Source organism: Pleurodeles waltl, chromosome 5, assembly GCF_031143425.1.
Source record: "Pleurodeles waltl isolate 20211129_DDA chromosome 5, aPleWal1.hap1.20221129, whole genome shotgun sequence".
NCBI classification, from domain to species: domain Eukaryota; kingdom Metazoa; phylum Chordata; class Amphibia; order Caudata; family Salamandridae; genus Pleurodeles; species Pleurodeles waltl.
This window is the reverse complement of record NC_090444.1, coordinates 53,831,772-53,856,633: the sequence shown is the minus strand read 5'-3', so window position 1 is coordinate 53,856,633 and position 24,862 is coordinate 53,831,772.

The following is a 24,862-nucleotide window of genomic DNA, read 5'->3' as shown; positions in this document are numbered from 1 at the left end:
GACTTGTGGGGCTCTGATCAGGTTCTGTTACCCAGAATCCTTTGCAAACCTCAAAATTTGGCTAAAAAAACACATTTTCCTCACATTATGGTGACAGAAAGGTCTGTAATCTGAGAGGAGCCACAAATTTCCTTCCACCCAGCGTTCCCCTAAGTCTCCCGATAAAAATGGTACCTCACTTGTGTGGGTCGGCCTAGCGCCTGCGACAGGATATGCCCCAAAACACAATGTGGACACATACCATTTTTTCACAGAAAACAGAGCAGTTTTTTGCAAAGTGCCTACCTGTAGATTTTGGCCTCGAGCTCAGCCGGCACCTAGGGAAACCCACCAAACCTGTGCATTTTTTAAAACTAGAGACCTAGGGGAATCCAAGACGGGGTGACTTGTGCGGCTCTGACCAGGTTCTGTTACCCAGAATCCTATGCAAACGTCAAAATTTGGCTAAAAAAACTCATTTCCCTCACATTATGGTGACAGAAAGTTCTGGAATCTGAGAGGAGCCACAAATTTCCTTCCACCCAGCATTCCCCCAAGTCTCCTGATAAAAATGATACCTCACTTGTGAGGGTAGGCCTAGCGCCCGCGACAGGAAATGCCCCAAAACACAACGTGGACACATCCGATTTTTTTAAAGAAAACAGAGGTGTTTTTTGCAAAGTGCCTACCTGTAGATTTTGGCCTCTAGCTCAGCCGGCACCTAGGGAAACCTACCAAACCTGTGCATTTTTTAAAACTAGAGACCTAGGGGAATCCAAGATGGGGTGACTTGTGGGGCTCTGACCAGGTTCTGTTACCCAGAATTCTTTGCAAACCTCAAAATTTGGCTAAAAAAACACATGTTCCTCATATTTCTGGAGCAGAAAGTTCTGGAATCTGAGAGGAGGCACAAATTTCCTTCCACCCAGCGTTCCCCAAACTGTCCCGATAAAAATGGTACCTCACTTGTGTGGGTAGGCCTAGCGCCTGCGACAGGATATGCCCCAAAACACAACGTGGACACATCCCATTTTTTCACAGAAAACAGAGCAGTTTTTTGTAAAGTGCCTACCTGTAGATGTTGGCCTCTAGCTCAGCCGGCACCTAGGGAAACCTACCAAACCTGTGCATTTTTTAAAACTAGAGACCTAGGGGAATCCAAGATGGGATGACTTGTGGGGCTCTGACCAGGTTCTGTTACCCAGGATCCTTTGCAAACCTCAAAATTTGGCTAAAAAAACACATGTTCCTCACATTTCTGCGGCAGAAAGTTCTTTAATCTGAGAGGAGGCACAAACTTTCTTCCACCCAGCGTTCCCCCAAGTCTCCCAATAAAAATGATACCTCACTTGTGTGGGTAGGCCTAGCGCCCGCGACAGGAAATGCCCCAAATCGCAACGTGGACACATCCCATTTTTTGAAAGAAAACAGGTGTTTTTTGCAAAGTGCATACCTGTAGATTTTGGCCTCTAGCTCAGCCGGCACCCAGGGAAACCTACCAAACCTGTGCATTTTTTAAAACTAGAGACCTAGGGGAATCCAAGATGGGGTGACTTGTGGGGCTCTGACCAGGTTCTGTTACCCAGAATCCTTTGCAAACCTCAAAATTTGGCTAAAAAACACATGTTCGTCACATTTCTGGGGCAGAAAGTTCTGGAATCTGAGAGGAGGCACAAACTTTCTTCCACCCAGCGTTCCCACAAGTCTCCCGATAAAAATGATATCTCACTTGTGTGGGAAGGCCTAGCGCCCGCGACACGAAATACCCCAAAGCACAACGTGGACACATCCCATTTTTTGACAGGAAACAGAGCTGTTTTTTACAAAGTGCCTACCTGTAGATTTTGGCTTCTAGCTCAGCCGGCACCTAGGGAAAACCACCAAACCTGTGCATTTTTTAAAACTAGAGACCTAAGGGAATCCAAGATGGAGTGAAAAGTGGGGCTCTGACCAGGTTCTGTTATCCAGAATCCTTTGCAAACCTCAAAATTTGGCTAAAAAAACACATATTCCTCACATTTCGGTGACAGAAAGTTCTGGAATCTCAGAGGAGGGACAAATTTCCTTCCACCCAGCGTTCCCCCAAGTCTCCTGATAAAAATGATACCTCACTTGTGAGGGTAGGCCTAGCGCCCGCAACAGGAAATGCCCCAAAACGCAACGTGGACACATCCCATTTTTAAAAATAAAACAGAGGTGTTTTTTGCAAAGTGCCTACCTGTAGATTTTGGCCTCTAGCTCATCCGGCACCTAGGGAAACCTACCAAACCTGTGCATTTTTTAAAACTAGAGAACTAGGGGAATCCAAGATGGGGTGACTTGTGGGGCTCTGACCTGGTTCTGTTAGCCAGAATCCTTTGCAAACCTCAAAATTTGACTAAAAAAACACATGTTCCTCACATTTCTGTGGCAGAAAGTTCTGGAATCTGAGAGGAACCACAAATTTCCTTCCACCCAGCGTTCCCCCAAGTCTCCCGATAAAAATGGTACCTCACTTGTGTGGGCAGGCCTAGCGCCCACGACAGGATATGCCCCAAAACACAACATGGACACATCCCATTTTTTCACAGAAAACAGAGCAGTTTTTTGCAAAGTGCCTACCTGTAGATTTTGGCCTTTAGCTCAGCCGGCACCTAGGGAAACCTACCAAACCTGTGCATTTTTGAAAACTAGAGACCTAGGGGAATCCAAGATGGGGTGACTTGTGGGGCTCTGACCAGGTTCTGTTACCCAGAATCCTTTGCAAACCTCAAAAGTTGGCTCAAAAAACACATGTTCCTGACATTTCTGGGGCAGAAAGTTCTGGAACCTGAGAGGAGCCACAAATGTCCTTCCTCCCAGCGTTCCCCTAAGTCTCCCGATAAAAATGGTACCTCACTTGTGTGGGTCGGCCTAGCACCTGCGACAGGATATGCCCCAAAACACAACGTGGACACATCCCATTTTTTCACAGAAAATAGAGCAGTTTTTTGCAAAGTGCCTACCTGTAGATTTCGACCTCGAGCTCAGCCGGCACCTAGGGAAACCCACCAAACCTGTGGATTTTTGAAAACTAGAGACCTAGGGGAATCCAAGATGGGGTGACTTGTGGGTCTCTGACCAGGTTCTGTTACCCAGAATCCTATGCAAACGTCAAAATTTGGCTAAAAAAACACATTTCCCTCACATTATGGTGACAGAAAGTTCTGGAATCTGAGAGGAGCCACAAATATCCTTCCACCCAGCATTCCCCCAAGTCTCCTGATAAAAATGATACCTCACTTGTGAGGGTAGGCCTAGCGCCCGCGACAGGAAGTGCCCCAAAACGCAACGTGGACACATCCGATTTTTTTAAAGAAAACAGAGGTGTTTTTTGCAAAGTGCCTACCTGTAGATTTTGGCCTCTAGCTCAGCCGGCACCTAGGGAAACCTACCAAACCTGTGCATTTTTTAAAACTAGAGACCTAGGAATCCAAGATGGGGTGACTTGTGGGGCTCTGATCAGGTTCTGTTACCCAGAATCCTTTGCAAACCTCAAAATTTGGCTAAAAAAACACATTTTCCTCACATTATGGTGACAGAAAGGTCTGTAATCTGAGAGGAGCCACAAATTTCCTTCCACCCAGCGTTCCCCTAAGTCTCTCGATAAAAATGGTACCTCACTTGTGTGGGTCGGCCTAGCGCCTGCGACAGGATATGCCCCAAAACACAATGTGGACACATACCATTTTTTCACAGAAAACAGAGCAGTTTTTTGCTAAGTGCCTACCTGTAGATTTTGGCCTCGAGCTCAGCCGGCACCTAGGGAAACCCACCAAACCTGTGCATTTTTGAAACTAGAGACCTAGGGGAATCCAAGATGGGGTGACTTGTGCGGCTCTGACCAGGTTCTGTTACCCAGAATCCTATGCAAACGTCAAAATTTGGCTAAAAAAACTCATTTCCCTCACATTATGGTGACAGAAAGTTCTGGAATCTGAGAGGAGCCACAAATTTCCTTCCACCCAGCATTCCCCCAAGTCTCCTGATAAAAATGATACCTCACTTGTGAGGGTAGGCCTAGCGCCCGTGACAGGAAATGCCCCAAAACACAACGTGGACACATCCGATTTTTTTAAAGAAAACAGAGGTGTTTTTTGCAAAGTGCCTACCTGTAGATTTTGGCCTCTAGCTCAGCCGGCACCTAGGGAAACCTACCAAACCTGTGCATTTTTTAAAACTAGAGACCTAGGGGAATCCAAGATGGGGTGACTTGTGGGGCTCTGATCAGGTTCTGTTACCCAGAATCCTTTGCAAACCTCAAAATTTGGCTCAAAAAACACATGTTCCTGACATTTCTGGGGCAGAAAGTTCTGGAACCTGAGAGGAGCCACAAATGTCCTTCCACCCAGCGTTCCCCTAAGTCTCCCGATAAAAATGGTACCTCACTTGTGTGGGTCGGCCTAGCACCTGCGACAGGATATGCCCCAAAACACAACGTGGACACATCCCATTTTTTCACAGAAAACAGAGCAGTTTTTTGCAAAGTGCCTACCTGTAGATTTCGACCTCGAGCTCAGCCGGCACCTAGGGAAACCCACCAAACCTGTGGATTTTTGAAAACTAGAGACCTAGGGGAATCCAAGATGGGGTGACTTGTGGGTCTCTGACCATGTTCTGTTACCCAGAATCCTATGCAAACGTCAAAATTTGGCTAAAAAAACACATTTCCCTCACATTATGGTGACAGAAAGTTCTGGAATCTGAGAGGAGCCACAAATATCCTTCCACCCAGCATTCCCCCAAGTCTCCTGATAAAAATGATACCTCACTTGTGAGGGTAGGCCTAGCGCCCGCGACAGGAAGTGCCCCAAAACGCAACGTGGACACATCCGATTTTTTTAAAGAAAACAGAGGTGTTTTTTGCAAAGTGCCTACCTGTAGATTTTGGCCTCTAGCTCAGCCGGCACCTAGGGAAACCTACCAAACCTGTGCATTTTTTAAAACTAGAGACCTAGGGGAATCCAAGATGGGGTGACTTGTGGGGCTCTGATCAGGTTCTGTTACCCAGAATCCTTTGCAAACCTCAAAATTTGGCTAAAAAAACACATTTTCCTCACATTATGGTGACAGAAAGGTCTGTAATCTGAGAGGAGCCACAAATTTCCTTCCACCCAGCGTTCCCCTAAGTCTCCCGATAAAAATGGTACCTCACTTGTGTGGGTCGGCCTAGCGCCTGCGACAGGATATGCCCCAAAACACAATGTGGACACATACCATTTTTTCACAGAAAACAGAGCAGTTTTTTGCTAAGTGCCTACCTGTAGATTTTGGCCTCGAGCTCAGCCGGCACCTAGGGAAACCCACCAAACCTGTGCATTTTTGAAACTAGAGACCTAGGGGAATCCAAGATGGGGTGACTTGTGCGGCTCTGACCAGGTTCTGTTACCCAGAATCCTATGCAAACGTCAAAATTTGGCTAAAAAAACTCATTTCCCTCACATTATGTTGACAGAAAGTTCTGGAATCTGAGAGGAGCCACAAATTTCCTTCCACCCAGCATTCCCCCAAGTCTCCTGATAAAAATGATACCTCACTTGTGAGGGTAGGCCTAGCGCCCGTGACAGGAAATGCCCCAAAACACAACGTGGACACATCCGATTTTTTTAAAGAAAACAGAGGTGTTTTTTGCAAAGTGCCTACCTGTAGATTTTGGCCTCTAGCTCAGCCGGCACCTAGGGAAACCTACCAAACCTGTGCATTTTTTAAAACTAGAGACCTAGGGGAATCCAAGATGGGGTGACTTGTGGGGCTCTGACCAGGTTCTGTTACCCAGAATTCTTTGCAAACCTCAAAATTTGGCTAAAAAAACACATGTTCCTCTTATTTCTGGAGCAGAAAGTTCTGGAATCTGAGAGGAGGCACAAATTTCCTTCCACCCAGCGTTCCCCAAACTGTCCCGATAAAAATGGTACCTCACTTGTGTGGGTAGGCCTAGCGCCTGCGACAGGATATGCCCCAAAACACAACGTGGACACATCCCATTTTTTCACAGAAAACAGAGCAGTTTTTTGTAAAGTGCCTACCTGTAGATGTTGGCCTCTAGCTCAGCCGGCACCTAGGGAAACCTACCAAACCTGTGCATTTTTTAAAACTAGAGACCTAGGGGAATCCAAGATGGGATGACTTGTGGGGCTCTGACCAGGTTCTGTTACCCAGGATCCTTTGCAAACCTCAAAATTTGGCTAAAAAAACACATGTTCCTCACATTTCTGCGGCAGAAAGTTCTTTAATCTGAGAGGAGGCACAAACTTTCTTCCACCCAGCGTTCCCCCAAGTCTCCCAATAAAAATGATACCTCACTTGTGTGGGTAGGCCTAGCGCCCGCGACAGGAAATGCCCCAAATCGCAACGTGGACACATCCCATTTTTTGAAAGAAAACAGGTGTTTTTTGCAAAGTGCCTACCTGTAGATTTTGGCCTCTAGCTCAGCCGGCACCCAGGGAAACCTACCAAACCTGTGCATTTTTTAAAACTAGAGACCTAGGGGAATCCAAGATGGGGTGACTTGTGGGGCTCTGACCAGGTTCTGTTACCCAGAATCCTTTGCAAACCTCAAAATTTGCCTAAAAAACACATGTTCGTCACATTTCTGGGGCAGAAAGTTCTGGAATCTGAGAGGAGGCACAAACTTTCTTCCACCCAGCGTTCCCACAAGTCTCCCGATAAAAATGATACCTCACTTGTGTGGGAAGGCCTAGCGCCCGCGACACGAAATACCCCAAAGCACAACGTGGACACATCCCATTTTTTGACAGGAAACAGAGCTGTTTTTTGCAAAGTGCCTACCTGTAGATTTTGGCTTCTAGCTCAGCCGGCACCTAGGGAAAACCACCAAACCTGTGCATTTTTTAAAACTAGAGACCTAAGGGAATCCAAGATGGAGTGAAAAGTGGGGCTCTGACCAGGTTCTGTTATCCAGAATCCTTTGCAAACCTCAAAATTTGGCTAAAAAAACACATATTCCTCACATTTCGGTGACAGAAAGTTCTGGAATCTCAGAGGAGGGACAAATTTCCTTCCACCCAGCGTTCCCCCAAGTGTCCTGATAAAAATGATACCTCACTTGTGAGGGTAGGCCTAGCGCCCGCAACAGGAAATGCCCCAAAACGCAACGTGGACACATCCCATTTTTAAAAATAAAACAGAGGTGTTTTTTGCAAAGTGCCTACCTGTAGATTTTGGCCTCTAGCTCATCCGGCACCTAGGGAAACCTACCAAACCTGTGCATTTTTTAAAACTAGAGACCTAGGGGAATCCAAGATGGGGTGACTTGTGGGGCTCTGACCTGGTTCTGTTAGCCAGAATCCTTTGCAAACCTCAAAATTTGACTAAAAAAACACATGTTCCTCACATTTCTGTGGCAGAAAGTTCTGGAATCTGAGAGGAACCACACATTTCCTTCCACCCAGCGTTCCCCCAAGTCTCCCGATAAAAATGGTACCTCACTTGTGTGGGTAGGCCTAGCGCCCACGACAGGATATGCCCCAAAACACAACGTGGACACATCCCATTTTTTCACAGAAAACAGAGCAGTTTTTTGAAAAGTGCCTACCTGTAGATTTTGGCCTCTAGGGAAACCTACCAAACCTGTGCATTTTTTAAAACTAGAGACCTAGGGGAATCCAAGATGGGGTGACTAGTGGGGCTCTGACCAGGTTCTGTTACCTAGAATCCTTTGCAAACCTCAAAAGTTGGCTAAAAAAACACATGTTCCTGACATTTCTGGGGCAGAAAGTTCTGGAACCTGAGAGGAGGCACACATTTCCTTCCACCCAGCGTTCCCCCAAGTCTCCCGATAAAAATGATACCTCACTGGTGTGGGTAGGCCTAGCGCCCGTGACAGGAAATGCCCCAAAACGCAACGTGGACACATCCCATTTTTTTAAAGGAAACAGAGGTGTTTTTTGCAAAGTGCCTAACTGTAGATTTTGGCCTCTAGCTCAGCCGGCACCTAGGGAAACCTACCAAACCTGTGCATTTTTGAAAACTAGAGACCTAGGGGAATCCAAGATGAGGGGAAAAGTGGGGCTCTGACCAGGTTCTGTTATCCAGAATCCTTTGCAAACCTCAAAATTTGGCTAAAAAAACACATTTTCCTCACATTTCGGTGACAGAAAGTTCTGGAATCTTAGAGGAGGGACAAATTTCCTTCCACCCAGCATTCCCCCAAGTCTCGTGATAAAAATGATACCTCACTTGTGAGGGTAGGCCTAGCGCCCGCGACAGGAAATGCCCCAAAATGCAACGTGGACACATCCCATTTTTTTAAAATAAAACAGAGGTGTTTTTTGCAAAGTGCCTACCTGTAGATTTTGGCCTCTAGCTCATCCGGCACCTAGGGAAACCTACCAAACCTGTGCATTTTTTTAAACTAGAGACCGAGGGGAATCCAAGATGGGGTGACTTGTGGGGCTCTGACCTGGTTCTGTTACCCAGAATCCTTTGCAAACCTCAAAATTTGACTAAAAAAACACATTTTCCTCACATTATGGTGACAGAAAGGTCTGGAATCTGAGAGTAGCCACAAATTTCCTTCCACCCAGCGTTCCCCTAAGTCTCCCGATAAAAATGGTACCTCACTTGTGTGGGTCGGCCTAGCGCCTGCGACAGGATATGCCCCAAAAAACAACGTGGACACATCCCATTTTTTCACAGAAAACAGAGCAGTTTTTTGCAAAGTGCCTACCTGTAGATTTCGACCTCGAGCTCAGCCGGCACCTAGGGAAACCCACCAAACCTGTGCATTTTTGAAAACTAGAGACCTAGGGGAATCCAAAATGGGGTGACTTGTGGGGCTCTGACCAGGTATGTTTCCCAGAATCCTATGCAAACGTCAAAATTTGGCTAAAAAAACACATTTCCCTCACATTATGGTGACAGAAAGTTCTGGAATCTGAGAGGAGCCACAAATTTCCTTCCACCCAGCATTCCCCCAAGTCTCCTGATAAAAATGATACCTCACTTGTGAGGGTAGGCCTAGCGCCCGCGACAGGAAATGCCCCAAAACGCAACGTGGACACATCCGATTTTTTTAAAGAAAACAGAGGTGTTTTTTGCAAAGTGCCTACCTGTAGATTTTGGCCTCTAGCTCAGCAGGCACCTAGGGAAACCTACCAAACCTGTGCATTTTTTAAAACTAGAGACCTAGGGGAATCCAAGATGGGGTGACTTGTGGGGCTCTGACCAGGTTCTGTTACCCAGAATCCTTTGCAAACCTCAAAATTTGGCTAAAAAAACACATTTTCCTCACATTATGGTGACAGAAAGGTCTGGAATCTGAGAGGAGCCACAAATTTCCTTCCACCCAGCGTTCCCCTAAGTCTCCCGATAAAAATGGTACCTCACTTGTGTGGGTCCGCCTAGCGCCTGCGACAGGATATGCCCCAAAACACAATGTGGACACATACCATTTTTTCACAGAAAACAGAGCAGTTTTTTGCAAAGTGCCTACCTGTAGATTTTGGCCTCGAGCTCAGCCGGCACCTAGGGAAACCCACCAAACCTGTTCATTTTTTAAAACTAGAGACCTAGGGGAATCCAAGATGGGGTGACTTGTGGGGCTCTGACCAGGTATGTTTCCCAGAATCCTATGCAAACGTCAAATTTTGGCTAAAAAAACACATTTCCCTCACATTATGGTGACAGAAAGTTCTGGAATCTGAGAGGAGCCACAAATTTCCTTCCACCCAGCATTCCCCCAAGTCTCCTGATAAAAATGATACCTCACTTGTGAGGGTAGGCCTAGCGCCCGCGACAGGAAATGCCCCAAAACACAACGTGGACACATCCCATTTTTTTAAAGAAAACAGAGGAGTTTTTTGCAAAGTGCCTACCTGTAGATTTTGGCCTCTAGCTCAGCCGGCACCGAGGGAAACCTACCAAACCTGTGCATTTTTTAAAACTAGAGACCTAGGGGAATCCATGATGGGGTGACTTGTGGGGCTATGATCAGGTTCTGTTACCCAGAATTCTTTGCAAACCTCAAAATTTGGCCAAAAAAACACATTTCCCTCACATTTCTGTGGAAGAAAGTTCTGGAATCTGAGAGGAGGCACAAATTTCCTTCCACCCAGCGTTCTCCCAAGTCTCCCGATAAAAATGATACCTCACTTGTGAGGGAAGGCCTAGCGCCCGCGACAGGGAATGCCCCAAAGCACAACGTGGACACATCCCATTTTTTGACAGGACACAGAGCTGTTTTTTGCAAAGTGCCTACCTGTAGATTTTGGCCTCTAGCTCAGCCGGCACCTAAGGAAACCTACCAAACCTGTGCATTTTTTTAAACTAGAGACCTAGGGGAATCCAAGATGGGGTGACTTGTGGGGCTCTGACTAGGTTCTGTTACCCAGAATCCTTTGCAAACCTCAAAATTTGACTAAAAAAACACATGTTCCTCACATTTCTGTGGCAGAAAGTTCTGGAATCTGGGAGGAGGCACAAATTTCCTTCCACCCAGCGTTCCCACAAGTCTCCCGATAAAAATGATACCTCACTTGTGTGGGTAGGCCTAGCGCCCGCGACAGGAAATGCCCCAAATCGCAACGTGGACACATCCCATTTTTTGAAAGAAAACAGAGGTGTTTTTTGCAAAGTGCCTACCTGTAGATTTTGGCCTCTAGCTCAGCCGGCACCCAGGGAAACCTACCAAACCTGTGCATTTCTTAAAACTAGAGACCTAGGGGAATCCAAGATGGGGTGACTTGTGGGGCTCTGACCAGGTTCTTTTACCCAGAATCCTTTGCAAACCTCAAAATTTGGCTAAAAAACACATGTTCCTCACATTTCTGGGGCAGAAAGTTCTGGAATCTGAGAGGATGCACAAACTTTCTTCCACCCAGCGTTCCCCCAAGTCTCCCGATAAAAATGATACCTCACTTGTGTGGGAAGGCCTAGGGCCCGCGACACGAAATGCCCCAAAGCACAACGTGGACACATCCCATTTTTTGACAGGAAACAGAGCTGTTTTTTGCAAAGTGCCTACCTGTAGATTTTGGCCTCTAGCTCAGCCGGCACCTAGGGAAACCTACCAAACCTGTGCATTTATTAAAACTAGAGACCTAGGGGAATCCAAGATGGAGTGAAAAGTGGGGCTCTGACCAGGTTCTGTTATCCAGAATCCTTTGCAAACCTCAAAATTTGGCTAAAAAAACACATATTCCTCACATTTCGGTGACAGAAAGTTCTGGAATCTCAGAGGAGGGACACATTTCCTTCCGCCCAGCGTTCCCCCAAGTCTCCTGATAAAAATGATACCTCACTTGTGTGGGTCGGCCTAGCGCCTGCGACAGGATATGCCCCAAAACACAACGTGGACACATCCCATTTTTTCACAGAAAACAGAGCAGTTTTTTGCAAAGTACCTACCTGTAGATTTCGACCTCGAGCTCAGCCGGCACCTAGGGAAACCCACCAAACCTGTGCATTTTTGAAAACTAGAGACCTAGGGGAATCCAAGATGGGGTGACTTGTGGGGCTCTGACCAGGTTCTGTTACCCAGAATCCTTTGCAAACCACAAAATTTGGTTAAAAAAACACATTTTCCTCACATTATGGTGACAGAAAGTTCTGAAATCTGAGAGGAGCCACAAATTTCCTTCCACCCAGCGTTCCCCCAAGTCTCCTGATAAAAATGGTACCTCACTTGTGAGGGTAGGCCTAGCGCCCACGACAGGATATGCCCCATAACACAACGTGGACACATCCCATTTTTTCACAGAAAACAGAGCAGTTTTTTGCAAAGTGCCTACCTGTAGATTTTGGCCTCTAGCTCAGCCGGCACCTAGGGAAACCTACCAAACCTGTGCATTTTTGAAAACTAGAGACCTAGAGGAATCCAAGATGGGGTTACTTGTGGGGCTCTGACCAGGTTCTGTTACCCAGAATCATATGCAAACCTCAAAATTTTGCTAAATAAACACAATTTCCTCACATTTCTGTGACTGAAAGTTCTGAAATCTGAGAGGAGGCACAAATTTCCTTCCACACAGCGTTCCCCCAAGTCTCCCGATAAAAATCATACCTCACTTGTGTGCGTAGGCCTAGCGCCCGCGACAGGAAATGTCCCAAAACGCAACGTGGACACATCCCATTTTTTTAAAGAAAACAGAGGTGTTTATTGTAAAGTGCCTACCTGTAGATTTTGGCCTCTAGCTCAGCCGGCACCTAGGGAAACCTACCAAACCTGTGCATTTTTGAAAACTAGAGACCAAAGGTTATCCAAGATGGGTTGACTTGTGGGGCTCTGACCAGGTTCTGTTACCCAGAATTCTTTGCAAACCTCAAAATTTGGCTAAAAAAACACATGTTCCTCACATTTCTGTGGCAGAAAGTTCTGGAATCTGAGAGGAGGCACAAATTTCCTTCCACCCAGCGTTCCCCCAAGTCTCCCGATAAAAATCATACCTCACTTGTGCGGGTAGGCCTAGCGCCTGCGACAGGGAATGCCCCAAAGCACAACGTGGACACATCCCATTTTTTGACAGGAAACAGAGCTGTTTTTTGCAAAGTGCCTACCAGTAGATTTTGGCCTCTAGCTCAGCCAGGACCTAGGGAAACCTACCAAACCTGTGCATTTTTTTAAACTAGAGGCCTAGGGGAATCCAAGATGGGGTGACTTGTGGGGCTCTGACCAGGTTCTGTTACCCAGAATCCTTTGCAAACCTCAAAATTTGGCTAAAAAAACACATGTTCCTCACATTTCTGTGGCAGAAAGTTCTGGAATCTGAGAGGAGGCACAAATTTCCTTCCACCCAGCGTTCCCCCAAGTCTCCCGATAAAAATGATACCTCACTTGTGTGGGTAGGCCTAGCGCCCGCGACAGGAAAAGCCCCAAAACGCAACGTGGACACATCCCATTTTTTTAAAGAAAACAGAGGTGTTTTTTGAAAAGTGCCTACCTGTAGATTTTGGCCTCTAGCTCAGCCGGCACCCAGGGCAACCTACCAAACCTGTGCATTTGTTAAAACTAGAGACCTAGGGGAAGCCAAGAACGGGTGACTTGTGGGGCTCTGACCAGGTTCTGTTACCCAGAATCCTTTGCAAACCTCAAAATCTGGCTAAAAAACACATGTTCCTCACATTTCTTGGGGCAGAAAGTTCTGGAATCTGAGAGGAGGCACAAATTTCCTTCCACCCAGCATTCCCCCAAGTCTCCCGATAAAAATCATACCTCACTTGTGTGGGTTGGCCTAGCGCCCGCGACAGGAAATGCCCCAAAACGCAACGTGGACACATCCCATTTTTTGAAACAAAACAGTAGTGTTTTTTGCAAAGTGCCTACCTGTAGATTTTGGCCTCTAGCTCAGCTGGCACCCAGGGACACCTACCAAACCTGTGCATTTTTTAAAACTAGAGACCTAGGGGAATCCAAGATGGGGTGACTTGTGGGGCTCTGACCAGGTTCTGTTACCCAGAATCCTTTGCAAACCTCAAAATTTGGCAAAAAAAACACATGTTTCTCACATTTCTGTGGCAGAAAGTTCTGGAATCTGAGAGGAGGCACAAATTTCCTTCCACCCAGCGTTCACCCAAGTCTCCCGATAAAAATGATACCTCACTTGTGTGGGTAGGCCTAGCGCCCGCGACAGGAAATGCGCCAAAGCACAACGTGGACACATCCCATTTTTTTATAGGAAACAAAGGTGTTTTTTGCAAAGTGTCTACTTGTAGATTTTGGCCTCTAGCTCAGCCGGCACCTAGGGAAACCTACCAAACCTGTGCATTTTTTAAAACTAGAGACCTAGGGGAATCCAAGATGGGGTGACTTGTGGGGCTCTGAACAGGTTCTGTTACCCAGAATTCTTTGCAAACCTCAAAATTTGGCTAAAAAAACACATGTTCCTCACATTTCTGTGGCAGAAAGTTCTGGAATCTGAGAGGAGGCACAAATTTCCTTCCACCCAGCGTTCCCCCAAGTCTCCCGATAAAAATGATACCTCACTTGTGTGGGTAGGCCTAGCGCCCGCGACAGGATATGCCCCAAAACACAACGTGGACACATCCCATTTTTTCACAGAAAACAGAGGTGTTTTTTGCAAAGTGCCTACCTGTAGATTTTGGCCTCTAGCTCAGCCGGCAGCTAGGGAAACCTACCAAGCCTGTGCATTTTTTAAAACTAGAGACCTAGGGGAATCCAAGATGGGGTGACTTGTGGGGCTCTGACCAGGTTCTGTTATCCAGAATCCTTTGCAAACCTCAAAATTTGGCTAAAAAAACACATTTTCCTCACATTATGGTGACAGAAAGTTCTGAATTCTGAGAGGAGCCACAAATTTCCTTCCACCCAGCATTCCCCCAAGTCTCCCGATAAAAATGATACCTCACTTGTGTGGGTAGGCCTAGCGCCCGCGACAGGAAATGCCCCAAAACGCAACGTGGACACATCCCATTTTTTTAAAGAAAACAGAGGTGTTTTTTGCAAAGTGCCTACCTGTAGATTTTGGCCCCTAGCTCAGCCGGCAGCTAGGGAAACCTACCAAGCCTGTGCATTTTTTAAAACTAGAGACCTAGGGGAATCCACGATGGAGTGACTTGTAGGGCTCTGACCAGGTTCTGTTATCCAGAATCCTTTGCAAACCACAAAATTTGGCTAAAAAAACACATTTTCCTCACATTATGGTGACAGAAAGTTCTGAAATCTGAGAGGAGCCACAAATTTCCTTCCACCCAGCGTTCCCCCAAGTCTCCTGATAAAAATGGTACCTCACTTGTGAGGGTAGGCCTAGCACCCACAACAGGATATGCCCCATAACACAACGTGGACACATCCCATTTTTTCACAGAAAACAGAGCAGTTTTTTGCAAAGTGCCTACCTGTAGATTTTGGCCTCTAGCTCAGCCGGCACCTAGGGAAACCTACCAAACCTGTGCATTTTTTAAAACTAGAGACCTAGTGGAATCCAAGATGGGGTTACTTGTGGGGCTCTGACCAGGTTCTGTTACCCAGAATCATATGCAAACCTCAAAATTTGGCTAAATAAACACAATTTCCTCACATTTCTGGGGCAGAAAGTTCTGGAATCTGAGAGGAGGCACAAATTTCCTTCCACACAGCGTTCCCCGAAGTCTCCCGATAAAAATCATACCTCACTTGTGTGCGTAGGCCTAGCGCCCGCGACAGGAAATGGCCCAAAACGCAACGTGGACACATCCCATTTTTTTAAAGAAAACAGAGGTGTTTATTGTAAAGTGCCTACCTGTAGATTTTGGCCTCTAGCTCAGCCGGCACCTAGGGAAACCTACCAAACCTGTGCATTTTTGAAAACTAGAGACCTAGGGTTATCCAAGATGGGTTGACTTGTGGGGCTCTGACCAGGTTCTGTTACACAGAATTCTTTGCAAACCTCAAAATTTGGCTAAAAAAACACATGTTCCTCACATTTCTGTGGCAGAAAGTTCTGGAATCTGAGAGGAGGCACAAATTTCCTTCCACCCAGCGTTCCCCCAAGTCTCCCGATAAAAATCATACCTCACTTGTGCGGGTAGGCCTAGCGCCCGCGACAGGGAATGCCCCAAAGCACAACGTGGACACATCCCATTTTTTGACAGGAAACAGAGCTGTTTTTTGCAAAGTGCCTACCTGTAGATTTTGGCCTCTAGCTCAGCCAGGACCTAGGGAAACCTACCAAACCTGTGCATTTTTTTAAACTAGAGGCCTAGGGGAATCCAAGATGGGGTGACTTGTGGGGCTCTGACCAGGTTCTGTTACCCAGAATCCTTTGCAAACCTCAAAATTTGGTTAAAAAAACACATGTTCCTCACATTTCTGTGGCAGAAAGTTCTGGAATCTGAGAGGAGGCACAAATTTCCTTCCACCCAGCGTTCCCCCAAGTCTCCCGATAAAAATGATACCTCACTTGTGTGGGTAGGCCTAGCGCCCGCGACAGGAAAAGCCCCAAAGCACAACGTGGACAAATCCCATTTTTTGATAGGAAACAGAGCTGTTTTTTGCAAAGTGCCTACCTGTAGATTTTTTTTCTCTAGCTCAGCCGGCACCTAAGGAAACCTACCAAAACCTGTGCATTTTTGAAAACTAGAGACCTAGGGGAATCCAAGATGGGGTGACTTGTGGGGCTCTGACCAGGTTCTGTTACCCAGAATCCTTTGCAAACCTCAAAATTTGGCTAAAAAAACACATGTTCCTCACATTTCTGGGGCAGAAAGTTCTGGAATCTGAGAGGAGACACAAACTTTCTTCCACCCAGCGTTCCCCCAAGTCTCCCGATAAAAATGATACCTCACTTGTGTGGGTAGGCCTAGCGCCCGCGACAGGAAATTCCCCAAAACGCAACGTGGACACATCCCATTTTTTTAAAGAAAACAGAGGTGTTTTTTGAAAAGTGCCTACCTGTAGATTTTTGCCTCTAGCTCAGCCGGCACCCAGGGCAACCTACCAAACCTGTGCATTTTTTAAAACTAGAGACCTAGGGGAAGCCAAGAACGGGTGACTTGTGGGGCTCTGACCAGGTTCTGTTACCCAGAATCCTTTGCAAACCTCAAAATCTGGCTAAAAAACACATGTTCCTCACATTTCTTGGGGCGGAAAGTTCTGGAATCTGAGAGGAGGCACAAATTTCCTTCCACCCAGCATTCCCCCAAGTCTCCCGATAAAAATCATACCTCACTTGTGTGGGTTGGCCTAGCGCCCGCGACAGGAAATGCCCCAAAACGCAACGTGGACACATCCCATTTTTTGAAACAAAACAGTAGTGTTTTTTGCAAAGTGCCTACCTGTAGATTTTGGCCTCTAGCTCAGCCGGCACCCAGGGACACCTACCAAACCTGTGCATTTTTTAAAACTAGAGACCTAGGGGAATCCAAGATGGGGTGACTTGTGGGGCTCTGACCAGGTTCTGTTACCCAGAATCCTTTGCAAACCTCAAAATTTGGCAAAATAAACACATTTTCCTCACATTTCTGTGGCAGAAAGTTCTGGAATCTGAGAGGAGGCACAAATTTCCTTCCACCCAGCGTTCCCCCAAGTCTCCCGATAAAAATGATACCTCACTTGTGTGGGTAGGTCTAGCGCCCGCGACAGGATATGCCCCAAAACACAACGTGGACACATCCCATTTTTTCTCAGAAAACAGATCAGTTTTTTGCAAAGTGCCTACCTGTAGATTGTGGCCTCTAGCTTAGCCGGCACCTAGGGAAACCTACCAAACCTGTGCCTTTTTTAAAACTAGAGACCTAGGGGAATCCAAGATGGGGTGACCTGTGGGGCTCTGACCAGGTTCTGTTACCCAGAATCATATGCAAACCTCAAAATTTGGCTAAATAAACACATTTTCCTCACATTTCTGTGACTGAAAGTTCTGGAATCTGAGAGGAGGCACAGATTTCCTTCCACCCAGCGTTCCCCCAAGTCTCCCGATACAAATCATACCTCACTTGTGTGCGTAGGCCTAGCGCCCGCGACAGGAAATGCCCCAAAACGCAACGTGGACACATCCCATTTTTTGAAAGAAAACAGAGGTGTTTATTGTAAAGTGCCTACCTGTAGATTTTGGCCTCTAGCTCAGCCGGCACCTAGGGAAACCTACCAAACCTGTGAATTTTTGAAAACTAGAGACCTAGGGGAATCCAAGATGGGGTGACTTGTGGGGATCTGACCAGGTTCTGTTACCCAGAATCCTTTGCAAACCTCAAAATTTGGCTAAAAAAACACATGTTCCTCTCATTTCTGTGGCAGAAAGTTCTGGAATCTGAGAGGAGGCACAAATTTCCTTCCACCCAGCGTTCCCCCAGATCTCCCGATAAAAATCATACCTCACTTGTGCGGGTAGGCCTAGCGCCCGCGACAGGGAATGCCCCAAAGCACAACGTGGACACATCCCATTTTTTGACAGGAAACAGAGCTGTTTTTTGCAAAGTGCCTACCTGTAGATTTTGGCCTCTAGCTCAGCCGGCACCTAGGGAAACCTACCATACCTGTGCATTTTTTAAAACTAGAGACCTAGCGGAATCCAGGATGGGGTGACTTGTGGGGCTCTGACCAGGTTCTGTTACCCAGAATCCTTTGCAAACCTCAAAATTTGGCTAAAAAAACACATGTTCCTCTCATTTCTGTGGCAGAAAGTTCTGGAATCTGAGAGGAGGCACAAATTTCCTTCCACCCAGCGTTCCCCCAAGCCTCCCGATAAAAATGATACCTCACTTGTGTGGGTAGGCCTAGCGCCCGCGACAGGAAATTGCCAAAGCACAACGTGGACAAATCCCATTTTTTGATAGGAAACAGAGGTGTTTTTTGCAAAGTGCCTACCTGTAGATTTTGGCCTCTAGCTCAGCCGGCACCCAGGGCAACCTACCAAACCTGTGCATTTTTTAAAACTAGAGACCTAGGGGAATCCAAGATGGGGTGACTTGTGGGGCTCTGACCAGGTTCTGTTACCCAGAATCCTTTGCAAACCTCAAAATCTGGCTAAAAAAACACATGTTCCACACATTTCTTGGGGCAGAAAGTTCTGGAATCTGAGAGGAGGCACAAATTTCCTTCCACCCAGCATTCCCCCAAGTCTCCCGATAAAAATCATACCTCACTTGTGTGGGTTAGCCTAGCGCCTGCGACAGGAAATGCCCCAAAACGCAACGTGGACACATCCCATTTTTTTTAAAAAAACAGAGGTGTTTTTTGCAAAGTGCCTACCTGTAGATTTTGGCCTCTAGCTCAGCCGGCACCCAGGGACACCTACCAAACCTGTGCATTTTTTAAAATTAGAGACCTAGGGGAATCCAAGATGGGGTGACTTGTGGGGCTCTGACCAGGTTCTGTTACCCAGAATCCTTTGCAAACCTCAAAATTTGGCAAAAAAAACACATGTTTCTCACATTTCTGTGGCAGAAAGTTCTGGAATCTGAGAGGAGGCACAAATTTCCTTCAACCCAGCGTTCCCCCAAGTCTCCCGATAAAAATGATACCTCACTTGTGTGGGTAGGCCTAGCGCCCGCGACAGGATATGCCCCAAAACACAACGTGGACACATCCCATTTTTTCACAGAAAACAGAGCAGTTTTTTGTACACTGCCTACCTGTAGATTTTGGCCTCTAGCTCAGCCGGCACCTAGAGAAACCTACCAAACCTGTGCATTTTTGAAAACTGGAGACCTAGGGGAATCCAGGATGGGGTGACTTGTGGGGCTGTGACCAGGTTGGGTTACCCAGAATCCTATGCAAACCTCAAAATTTGGCTAAAAAACACATTTTCCTCACATTTCTGTGACTGAAAGTTGTGGAACCTGAGAGGAGGCCCAAATTTCCTTCCACCCTGCGTTCCCCTAAGTCTCCCGATGAAAATGATACCTCACTTGTGTGGGTAGGCCTAGTGCCCGCGAGAGGATATGCCCCAAAACACAACGTGGACACATCCCATTTTTTAAAATAAAACAGAGGTGTTTTTTGCAAAGTGCCTACCTGTAGATTTTGGCCTCTAGCTCAGCCGGCACCTAGGGAAACCTACCAAACCTGTGCATTTTTGAAAACTAGAGAACTAGGGGAATCCAAGATGGGGTGACTTGTGGGGCTCAGACCAGGTTCTGTTACCCAGAATCCTTTACAAACCTAAAAATTTGACTAAAAAAACACATTTTCCTCACATTATGGTGACAGAAAGGTCTGGAATCTGATAGGAGCCACAAATTTCCTTCCACCCAGCAGTCCCCCAAGTCTCCCGATGAAAATTATACCTCACTTGTGTGGGTAGGCCTAGCGCCCGCGACAGGAAATGCCCCAAAGCACAACGTGGACACATCCCATTTTTTTACAGGAAACAGAGCTGTTTTTTGCAAAGTGCCTACCTGTAGATTTTGGCCTCTAGGTTAGCCGGCACCTAGGGAAACCTACCAAACCTGTGCATTTTTTAAAACTAGAGATCTAGGGGAATCCAAGATGGGGTGACTTGTGGGGCTCTGACCAGGTTCTGTTACCCAGGATTCTTTGCAAACCTCAAAATTTGGCTAAAAAAACACATGTTCCTCACATTTCTGTGGCAGAAAGTTCTTTAATCTGAGAGGAGGCACAAACTTTCTTCCACCCAGCGTTCCCCCAAGTCTCCCGATAAAAATGATACCTCACTTGGGTGGGTAGGCCTAGCGCCCGCGACAGGAAATGCCCCAAATCGCAACGTGGACACATCCCATTTTTTGAAAGAAAACAGAGGTGTTTTTTGCAAAGTGCCTACCTGTAGATTTTGACCTCTAGCTCAGCTGGCACCCAGGGAAACCTACTAAACCTGTGCATTTTTTAAAACTAGGGACCTAGGGGAATCCAAGATGGGGTGACTTCTGGGGCTCTGACCAGGTTCTGTTACCCAGAATCCTTTGCAAACCTCAAAATTTGGCAAAAAAAACACATGTTTCTCACATTTCTGTGGCAGAAAGTTCTGGAATCTGAGAGGAGGCACAAACGTTCTTCCACCCAGCGTTCCCCCAAGTCTCCCGATAAAAATGATACCTCACTTGTGTGGGTAGGCCTAGCGCCCGCGACAAGAAATTCCCCAAAACGCAACGTGGACACATCCCATTTTTTTAAAGAAAACAGAGGTGTTTTTTGCAAAGTGCCTACCTGTAGATTTTGGCCTCTAGCTCAGCCGGCACCCAGGGCAACCTACCAAACCTGTGCATTTTTTAAAACTAGAGACCTAGGGGAATCCAAGATGGGGTGACTTGTGGGGCTCTGACCAGGTTCTGTTACCCAGAATCCTTTGCAAACCTCAAAATCTGGCTAAAAAAACACATGTTCCACACATTTCTTGGGGCAGAAAGTTCTGGAATCTGAGAGGAGGCACAAATTTCCTTCCACCCAGCATTCCCCCAAGTCTCCCGATAAAAATCATACCTCACTTGTGTGAGTTAGCCTAGCGCCCGCGACAGTAAATGCCCCAAAACGCAACGTGGACACATCCCATTTTTTTAAACAAAACAGAGGTGTTTTTTGCAAAGTGCCTACGTGTAGATTTTGGCCTCTAGCTCAGCCGGCACCCAGGGACACCTACCAAACCTGTGCATTTTTTAAAATTAGAGACCTAGGGGAATCCAAGATGGGGTGACTTGTGGGGCTCTGACCAGGTGCTGTTACCCAGAATCCTTTGCAAACCTCAAAATTTGGCAAAAAAAACACATGTTTCTCACATTTCTGTGGCAGAAAGTTCTGGAATCTAAGAGGAGGCACAAATTTCCTTCCACCCAGCGTTCCCCCAAGTCTCCCGATAAAAATGATACCTCACTCGTGTGGGTAGGCCTAGCGCCCGCGACAGGATATGCCCCAAAACACAACGTGGACACATCCCATTTTTTCACAGAAAACAGAGCAGTTTTTTGTACACTGCCTACCTGTAGATTTTGTCCTTAAGCTCAGCCGGCACCTAGGGAAACCTACCAAACCTGTGCATTTTTGAAAACTGGAGACCTAGTGGAATCCAGGATGGGGTGACTTGTGGGGCTGTGACCAGGTTGGGTTACCCAGAATCCTATGCAAACCTCAAAATTTGGCTAAAAAACACATTTTCCTCACATTTCTGTGACTGAAAGTTCTGGAACCTGAGAGGAGGCGCAAATTTCCTTCCACCCTGCGTTCCCCTAAGTCTCCCGATGAAAATGATACCTCACTTGTGTGGGTAGGCCTAGTGCCCGCGACAGGATATGCCCCAAAACACAACGTGGACACATCCCATTTTTTTAAATAAAACAGAGGTGTTTTTTGCAAAGTGCCTACCTGTAGATTTTGGCCTCTAGCTCGGCCGGCACGTAGGGAAACCTACCAAACCTGTGCATTTTTGAAAACTAGAGAACTAGGGGAATCCAAGATGGGGGTGACTTGTGGGGCTCTGACCAGGTTCTGTTACCCAGAATTCTTTGCAAACCTCAACATTTGGCTAAAAAAACACATTTCCCTCACATTATGGTGACAGAAAGTTCTCGAATCTGAGAGGAGCCACAAATTTCCTTCCACCCAGCGTTCCCCCAAGTCTCCCGATGAAAATGATACCTCACTTGTGTGGGTAGGCGTAGCGCCCCCGACAGGAAATGCCCCAAAGCACAACGTGGACACATCCCATTTTTTGACAGGAAACAGAGCTGTTTTTTGCAAAGTGCCTACCTGTAGATTTTGGCCTCTAGGTTAGCCGGCACCTAGGGAAACCTACCAAACCTGTGCATTTTTTAAAACTAGAGACCTAGGGGAATCCAAGATGGGGTGACTTGTGGGGCTCTGACCAGGTTCTGTTACCCAGGATTCTTTGCAAACCTCAAAATTTGGTTAAAAAAACACATGTTCCTCACATTTCTGTGGCAGAAAGTTCTTTAATCTGAGAGGAGGCACAAACTTTCTTCCACCCAGCGTTCCCCCAAGTCTCCCGATAAAAATGATACCTCACTTGTGTGGGAAGGCCTAGCGCCCGCGACACAAAATGCCCCAAAGCACAACGTGGACACATCCCATTTTTTACAGGAAACAGAGCTGTTTTTGCAAAGTGCCTACCTGTAGATTTTGGCCTCTACCTCAGCCGGCACCCAGGGAAACCTACCAAACCTGTGCATTTTTGAAAACTAGAGACCTAGGGGAATCCAAGATGGGGTGACTTGTGGGGCTCTGACCAGGTTCTGTTACCCAGAATCCTTTGCAAACCTCAAAATTTGGCTAAAAAAACACATGTTTCTCACATTTCTGTGGCAGAAAGTTCTGGAATCTGAGAGGAACCACAAATTTCCTTCCACCCAGTGTTCCCCCAAGTCTCCCGATAAAAATGATACCTCACTTGTGTGGGTAGGCCTCGCGCCCACGACAGGATATGCCCCAAAACACAACGTGGACACATCCCATTTTTTCACAGAAAACAGAGCAGTTTTTTGCAAAGTGCCTACCTACAGATTTTGGCCTCTAGCTCAGCCGGCACCTAGGGAAACCTACCAAACCTGTGCATTTTTTAAAACTAGAGACCTAGGGGAATCCAAGATGGGGTGACTTGTGGGGCTCTGACCAGGTTCTGTTACCCAGAATCATATGCAAACCTCAAAATTTGGCTAAATAAACACATTTTCCTCACATTTCTGTGACTGAAAGTTCTGGAATCTGAGAGGAGGCACAAATTTCCTTCCATCCAGCGTTCCCCCAAGTCTCCCGATAAAAATGATACCTCACTTGTGTGCGTAGGCCTAGCGCCCGTGACAGGAAATGCCCCAAAACGCAACGTGGACACATCCCATTTTCTGAAAGAAAACAAAGGTGTTTATTGTAAAGTGCCTACCTGTAGATTTTGGCCTCTATCTCAGCCGGCACCTAGGGAAACCTTCCAAACCTGTGCATTTTTGAAAACTAGAGACCTAGGGGAATCCAACATGGGATGACTTGTGGGGCTCTGACCAGGTTCTGTTACCCAGAATCCTATGCAAACGTCAAAATTTGGCTAAGAAAACACATTTCCCTCACATTATGGTGACAGAAAGTTCTGGAATCTGAGAGGAGCCACGAATTTCCTTCCACCCAGCATTCCCCCAAGTCTCCTGATAAAAATGATACCTCACTTGTGAGGGTAGGCCTAGCGCCCGCGACAGGAAATGCCCCAAAACGCAACGTGGACACATCCAATTTTTTTAAAGAAAACAGAGGTGTTTTTTGCAAAGTGCCTACCTGTAGATTTTGGCCTCTAGCTCAGCCGGCACCTAGGGAAACCTACCAAACCTGTGCATTTTTTAAAACTAGAGACCTAGGGGAATCCAAGATTGGGTGACTTGTGGGGCTCTGACCAGGTTCTGTTACCCAGAATCCTTTGCAAATCTCAAAATTTAGCTAAAAAAACACATTTTCATCACATTATGGTGACAGAAAGGTCTGGAATCTGAGAGGAGCCACAAACTTCCTTCCACCCAGCGTTCCCCTGAGTCTCCCGATAAAAATGGTACCTCACTTGTGTGGGTCGGCCTAGCGCCTGTGACAGGATATGCCCCAAAACACGACGTGGACACATACCATTTTTTCACAGAAAACAGAGCAGTTTTTTTCAAAGTGCCTACCTGTAGATTTTGGCCTCTAGCTCATCCGGCACCTAGGGAAACCTTCCAAACCTGTTCATTTTTTAAAACTAGAGACCTAGGGGAATCCAAGATGGGGTGACTTGTGGGGCTATGATCAGGTTCTGTTACCCAGAATTCTTTGAAAACCTCAAAATTTGGCCAAAAAAAACACATTTCCCTCACATTTCTGTGGCAGAAAGTTCTGGAATCTGAGAGGAGGCACAAATTTCCTTCCACCCAGCGTTCTCCCAAGTCTCCCAATAAAAATGATACCTCACTTGTGTGGGTAGGCCTAATGCCCGCGACAGGGAATGCCCCAAAGCACAACGTGGACACATCCCATTTTTTGACAGGAAACTGAGCTGTTTTTTGCAAAGTGCCTACCTGTAGATTTCGGCCTCTAGCTCAGCCGGCACCTAGGGAAACCTACCAAACATGTGCATTTTTTTAAACTAGAGACCTAGGGGAATCCAAGATGGGGTGACTTGTGGGGCTCTGACCAGGTTCTGTTACCCAGAATCCTATGCAAACGTCAACATTTGGCTAAAAAAACACATTTCCCTCACATTATGGTGAGAGAAAGTTCTGGAATCTGAGAGGAGCCACACATTTCCTTCCACCCAGCATTCCCCCAAGTCTCCTGATAAAAATGATACCTCACTTGTGAGGGTAGGCCTAGCGCCCGCGACAGGAAATGCCTCAAAACACAACGTGGACACATCCCATTTTTTTAAAGAAAACAGAGGTGTTTTTTGCAAAGTGCCTACCTGTAGATTTTGGCCTCTAGCTCATCCGGCACCTAGGGAAACCCACCAAACCTGTGCATTTTTGAAAACTAGGGACCCAGGGGAATCCAAGA